The following is a 7,500-nucleotide window of genomic DNA, read 5'->3' as shown; positions in this document are numbered from 1 at the left end:
CTGCACTCTCAAGCAACCCGACTCTAAGGAAAGATTCACCTATCATCAATAATAATCACTACGGGCCTGGCACCCTCTATGGGTATATGGCCCCATTCAAGATGGACTTGGATGTATTATATAACAATAGGTTTATATTGAATCTTCCTAAACACTACATTCCCCAAGTGTCTGTTTATCAGCCACGGGGTTCAGTGCTGGGCTTATCCCTGTTCGCTCGCCGCTACTAAGGGAATCCTAGTTAGTTTCTTTTCCTCCGCTTAATAATATGCTTAAATTCAGCGGGTAATCTCACCTACTCTGAGGTCGTAAAAGTTTTTAGAAGTATTAAAACAAAAATTTTTTTTATATATTATGTTTTTGTTATATTTTATAAGTAAACAATTTTCTTAATTATTCATACTCAAATTTTTTTAATATTATTATATAATATTATTTTTATATTTATCTAAAGAGAAGAAAATAAAAAATAAATAATTATATATATTAATTTTTTTCGAGTATATTGAAAATTTTATTACAAATAAAATATTCCATAACAAAATATTAATATATAATATTTTTGTTTATTCTTCTTTATTTAATATTTTAAAAATATATTATTAATATCATTTATTATTAATATTATTATTAACATAAAGTTTTATAATATTATATATAAATGATAAAAAATAATATTGATATATTAATTTAAAAATGTCGACAAATAATAAAAAATATATAAATTTTAAATGCTATTAAAAACATTTTATATTTATTTTTTTCTTATATTTGGCGTAAAACATTCATATATAAATAATTTTACATTTCTTTTATAAAAATTTTATTTATCAATTTAATTAAATATGAAAAAATAAATTTTCTTTTTTAATTATTGATAAATTTCTTTTTCATAAAAAAAATTTTATGTAAAATAATCTTTTATTATATTAATATAATGTATACGACCCTCAGCCAGATGTGGTCCGGGAACAGTATCCAAGGACCGCAATGTGCGTTCGAAATGTCAATGTTCATGTGTCCTGCAGTTCACAAGTTGACGCGCAATTAGCTGCGTTCTTCATCGACCCACGAGCCAAGTGATCCACCGTCCAGGGTAATCTTTTTAAATTTTAAATGTAAGTATTATTATTAATAATAATCTTTATTTTTAATATAAAAAATAAAATTATTAATTTATATATCTTTATAAATTCTTTTAAAATAAAAAAATTTTTCTAGAATATAAATTATATATTTTATTTTAAATATATATATATAAATTAAAGATATTATGGTATTAATAAATATATACATAACATTTTTGATATTTTTGTTAGTGCTAGCTAGATATAATAATTAATATTTGGTATATTTTATAGAAATGTATTTATTTTTTTTTTATAAATTATTTTCTACATAAAAATATATATAATATTAATATGGTACAAAACAAATGGGTTTGTTTTTTAACATAATAACTTTTAATAAAAAAAAAGAAATATCAAGACAAAACATAAAGAAATTTAAATTTGAAATAAATTTTATTCTTTAAAAAAATTTTATCTTGTGTTTTCTTTATTTTTATTATATAACATAGAAAAATAAAAATATAGATTATATCAATTATAATCTTATTTTATTTTTCTTAATAGAGATTATATACATATAAACAAATAATTTCAATATATTCTATTTTTAATTTCACTTTTTTATAAGAGAAATTATTTATAGATTTTATTAATAATTATTGTTTAATAATAATAATAATATTGAATATAAAAATATTTTATATGTAACAAATATATTATTAATATTTATATAATATTCTCTATATTATATGTATAGATATATTATGTGTATAAAAAAAGTTTGGCGTATTACTTTAATATGATATCATAACCAAAATAAATCTCTTTTAACACATAATTACTATTATATATTTTGAGAAAATTACATATTAATATGTTATTTTGTTAAAAAAAATATTTCTTATCAATAATATTTTTATTTTTTGGAATATTTAAAAACAATACAAAAAATATAAATAAATATATTTTATATATATCGTTAATGATCCTTCCGCAGGTTCACCTACGGAAACCTTGTTACGACTTTTACTTCCTCTAAATGATCAAGTTTGGTCATCTTCCCAGCAACATCGGCAATATCAGAAATATTGCCGCGTACCAGTCCGAAGACCTCACTAAATCATTCAATCGGTAGTAGCGACGGGCGGTGTGTACAAAGGGCAGGGACGTAATCAACGCGAGCTTATGACTCGCGCTTACTGGGAATTCCTCGTTCATGGGGAACAATTGCAAGCCCCAATCCCTAGCACGAAGGAGGTTCAGCGGGTTACCCGGACCTTTCGGCCTGGGAGGACACGCTGATTCCTTCAGTGTAGCGCGCGTGCGGCCCAGAACATCTAAGGGCATCACAGACCTGTTATTGCTCAATCTCGTGCGGCTAGAATGCCGCCTGTCCCTCTAAGAAGAATTATTTGTACGCCGGCAGTAAAAACCACATCAAAAAACTGCGTACCCATACACCATAACATATGCAACATAAAGCACAATATATACAAAATATAATCTTGATCGTTAAATCTCAAAAATACATGCATATATAAATACAATACATAACACACATGAAAATGAATGAAATGGGAAACAAACAGCCGATGGGCCTTGAGATGCCGGTAAAGTACGTCTATTTAGCAGGCTAGAGTCTCGTTCGTTATCGGAATTAACCAGACAAATCGCTCCACCAACTAAGAACGGCCATGCACCACCACCCACCGAATCAAGAAAGAGCTCTCAATCTGTCAATCCTTCCGGTGTCCGGGCCTGGTGAGGTTTCCCGTGTTGAGTCAAATTAAGCCGCAGGCTCCACTCCTGGTGGTGCCCTTCCGTCAATTCCTTTAAGTTTCAGCTTTGCAACCATACTTCCCCCGGAACCCAAAAGCTTTGGTTTCCCGGAAGCTGCCCGCCGAGTCATCGGAGGAACTTCGGCGGATCGCTAGCTGGCATCGTTTATGGTTAGAACTAGGGCGGTATCTGATCGCCTTCGAACCTCTAACTTTCGTTCTTGATCAATCAAAACATTTTTGGCAAATGCTTTCGCTTCTGTCCGTCTTGCGACGATCCAAGAATTTCACCTCTAACGTCGCAATACGAATGCCCCCATCTGTCCGTATTAATCATTACCTCGGAGTTCCGAAAACCAACAAAATAGAACCGAGGTCCTATTCCATTATTCCATGCACACAATATTCAGGCAAAATTTGAGCCTGCCTTAAGCACTCTAATTTGTTCAAAGTAAACGTACCGGCCCACCTCGACACTCAATTAAGAGCACCGCGACGGGATTGCAATTGGGGGCTGCCACCGCTCTTAACGGTTAAACACTTACGACAAATTACATAATAAAAATATATATAATGCATTAAATAAATAATAACACTAAAATATACTTTATACATAATCTGTACCACCCACCGGTAGGACGTCCCACATAACATGCTAGTTAAACAATGCGAGCATTGAACCAACAGTGTAGGACACAGATTCGACTACGAGCTTTTTAACCGCAACAACTTTAATATACGCTATTGGAGCTGGAATTACCGCGGCTGCTGGCACCAGACTTGCCCTCCAATGGATCCTCGTTAAAGGATTTAAAGTGTACTCATTCCGATTACGGGGCCTCGGATGAGTCCCGTATCGTTATTTTTCGTCACTACCTCCCCGTGCCGGGAGTGGGTAATTTGCGCGCCTGCTGCCTTCCTTGGATGTGGTAGCCGTTTCTCAGGCTCCCTCTCCGGAATCGAACCCTGATTCCCCGTTACCCGTTACAACCATGGTAGGCGCAGAACCTACCATCGACAGTTGATAAGGCAGACATTTGAAAGATGCGTCGCCGGTACGAGACCGTGCGATCAGCTTAAAGTTATTCAGAGTCACCAAATTAAACGATGCAAATTAAAATTTACACCGATTGGTTTTGATCTAATAAAAGCATTCCTTCCATCTCTGGTCGGAACTCTGTTTGCATGTATTAGCTCTAGAATTACCACAGTTATCCAAGTAAATGTGGGTACGATCTAAGGAACCATAACTGATATAATGAGCCTTTCGCGGTTTCACCTTAATTTGGCTTGTACTGAGACATGCATGGCTTAATCTTTGAGACAAGCATATGACTACTGGCAGGATCAACCAGGGAACTATTTGTATTTATAATATTAAATATATAATAATATACATGATATTTTTGTTTTCTTATTATAAGAAAAAAAATTTTCATACAATAATTATTAATATATAATAATATTATTACAATTTCATTTTAAATATCAGATGGTCTCACCCATTACTGATATAAATTTTTTTTTTTTTATATCTCTATTGTTTTAAAATTAATAGAAAAAACATATGAGATATATATATTATTATTAATTTTTTTCTTTTTCAAATATATATTTTATTATGTCATTTATATAATTTTTTTGCTTTTACAAAAAGAAATATATAACATGTTATTCATAATAAATATTATTGAATAAAAAAAAAAAATAATAATTATGATTTTTGTCAGACCATCACCAAATGGGTCTTAAAATATTTCAAACATTTTCTCATACTCGTCGCTAGATTGAAAGCGTCATTTATTTTTTAATTTTATTTAAAAAGTTAATTTTAAATAAAAAACGTTATAATAACACTTAATATTCTCGCTTGGTATGAGGTGAGTCAATGTAATATTATTTATAAAAATAATTTTTATATAAATATTGTGTGCTCATATGGGAGTGTAAAGTTTAAAACTTATAACCCATGAACTTGCTTTGACAAAAAAATTTATATGTTATTCTATTTATAATCAATAATTTAATAAAAAAAAAATTTTTTTTAAATATTGATATAAAAAGATATACATATAGAGGTTTTTTTACAAAATTCTCATTAATTTTTTTACAAAAATAATAATACAATATTTAATATCAAAATAATCCAAACTGATTACCATCCAGACTATTATCAATATATATAAGATTGTATTATTATTCATTTCAATACATATTTATTAAAACTGAGATAAAATTTCATATATTAATAAGCATGTGTAAAAAAAAAATTTTTTATATAATAATTGAAAATGTTTTTGCTATTATTTTGTATACATACATTAAATAATTGATAACAATTTAATACAATGTACACCTAAAAAATAATAACAGCATATACATATTCGAAACATTACTAGCAAAAAAACCAAAATACAATATTAAATATCAAAATAAACCAAACTGATTACCATCCAGAATATTTTGAGTATATATATATATATATAATTTTGTATATTTTGCGTTCATGTTAATAAAATATATAAATGATACATATTTGAAAAGTGTTATTCTTCTTTCTGTTTTTTCGTAATATCATGGTGTCCATAGACATGCAAAAGCGTCATACCAAGCCATATACATACCTACACCACCTTTGTTGAATAATACACGAACAGTATGAAAATTAAACAACATATTCAATATCATTTTATATTATACTAAAATAAATGTTATTCTATTAAGAAAGTGTATATTTTTAAATTTGGCATTCATTACATAGTCAAAATACAATAATAATATAGATGATACATATACGATAATTGTTATTTTTCTTTCTGTTTTTTCGTGATATCATGGTGTCCATAGAATTGCAACGACGTCATACCAAGCCATATACAACTCTACACCACCTTTGTTGAATGATACACTTAGAGTATGAAAAATAAACAAATTATACTATATCATACTATATCATATATGTAAGACTGTTGAACATAATACCACAAAATACACTATTTCATATAGATATACATTCATTCTTGTCAACATAAAAGTACGTTATAAATGATACATATACAATAAGTTTTATTCCTCTTTCTGTTATTCCGTAATATCATAGTGTCCATAGAATTGCAACGACGTCATACCAAGCCATATACAACTCTACACCACCTTTGTTGAATGATACACGGACAGTATGAAAAATAAACAACCTATTCTATACCATTTAATATCATACTAAAACATGAAACAAATGTTATTCTATTAAAAAGTGTATTATTTTATTATATTTAGTATTCATTACACAGTCAACATACATAAATGATACATATACGATAAGTGTTATTCCTCTATCTGTGCATCCGTAATATCATAGTGTCCATAGAATTGCAACAACGTCATACCAAGCCATATACAACTCTACACCACCTTTGTTGAATGATACACGGACAGTATGAAAAATAAACAACTTATACTATACCATACTATATCATATGTGTGAGACTGCTGAACGTAATACAAATTTTTAAAAAAAAATTTTTTTCAGCTAAAAATTTTTATTTTGGGACCAAAAAAATTTTTTTTTGCTTTTATCATATTTTATTAAATGAAATTTATGCATTATAATAAATTATTCAATAAACATTAATAATTATAATAAATTATTAAAAAATTTTTGGAATTAATGCAAATTTTTAGAAAAAAATGTATATTTTTTTTTTATATACAAATCGTACATGTTATATTGCGACAGGGTACCGGTATAATACATGTGATACATATGTAGATTTTCGAAAAAAATTTTATCCTTTTAAATGGTCCTAAATACTATATAAAGGTAAAATATATAGAATTTTTCGGGATTCATTAAAAAATTTTAGGGAAAAAATTTCATTTTATTTTATATACAAATCGTACATGTTATATTGCGACAGGGTACCGGTATAATACATGTGATACATATGTAGATTTTCGAAAAAAATTTTATCCTTTTAAATAGTCCTAAATACTATATAAAGGTGAAATATATAGAATTTTTCGGGATTCATTAAAAAATTTTAGGGAAAAAATTTCATTTTATTTTATATACAAATCGTACATGTTATATTGCGACAGGGTACCGGTATAATACATGTGATACATATGTAGATTTTCGAAAAAAATTTTATCCTTTTAAATAGTCCTAAATACTATATAAAGGTAAAATATATAGAATTTTTCGGGATTCATTAAAAAATTTTAGGGAAAAAATTTCATTTTATTTTATATACAAATCGTACATGTTATATTGCGACAGGGTACCGGTATAATACATGTGATACATATGTAGATTTTCGAAAAAAATTTTATCCTTTTAAATAGTCCTAAATACTATATAAAGGTAAAATATATAGAATTTTTCGGGATTCATTAAAAAATTTTAGGGAAAAAATTTCATTTTATTTTATATACAAATCGTACATGTTATATTGCGACAGGGTACCGGTATAATACATGTGATACATATGTAGATTTTCTAAAAAATTTTTATCCATTTAAATGCTTCTAAATACTGTATAATGCAAATATATATAATAATTTACAGAATTAATACAAAATTTTTATTGTACAAATTCACATTAATAGTTAATTGGTTAAAAAAAAATTTCAATACACAATGGGAATCAGGC

General features: G+C 27.8%; 2 non-coding genes across 2 annotated transcripts; both read right to left on the bottom strand.

Moving 5' to 3' along the window:
- Window positions 1–944: 944 nt before the first annotated feature.
- On the bottom strand, window positions 945–1,099 carry LOC123304668. The gene has a single exon (XR_006536667.1). It is a non-coding gene; the product is annotated as a 5.8S ribosomal RNA (ribosomal RNA).
- A 951-nt stretch (window positions 1,100–2,050) lies between these two features.
- Window positions 2,051–4,206, bottom strand: LOC123304672. Its single transcript, XR_006536671.1, has one exon. It is a non-coding gene; the product is annotated as a small subunit ribosomal RNA (ribosomal RNA).
- Window positions 4,207–7,500: the final 3,294 nt, after the last annotated feature.

Source organism: Chrysoperla carnea (assembly GCF_905475395.1).
Source record: "Chrysoperla carnea chromosome X unlocalized genomic scaffold, inChrCarn1.1 SUPER_X_unloc_78, whole genome shotgun sequence".
Classification (NCBI taxonomy): Eukaryota; Metazoa; Arthropoda; class Insecta; order Neuroptera; family Chrysopidae; genus Chrysoperla; species Chrysoperla carnea.
The sequence above is the reverse complement of the archived record's forward strand: the minus strand, read 5'-3'. Positions and strand labels throughout refer to the sequence as shown.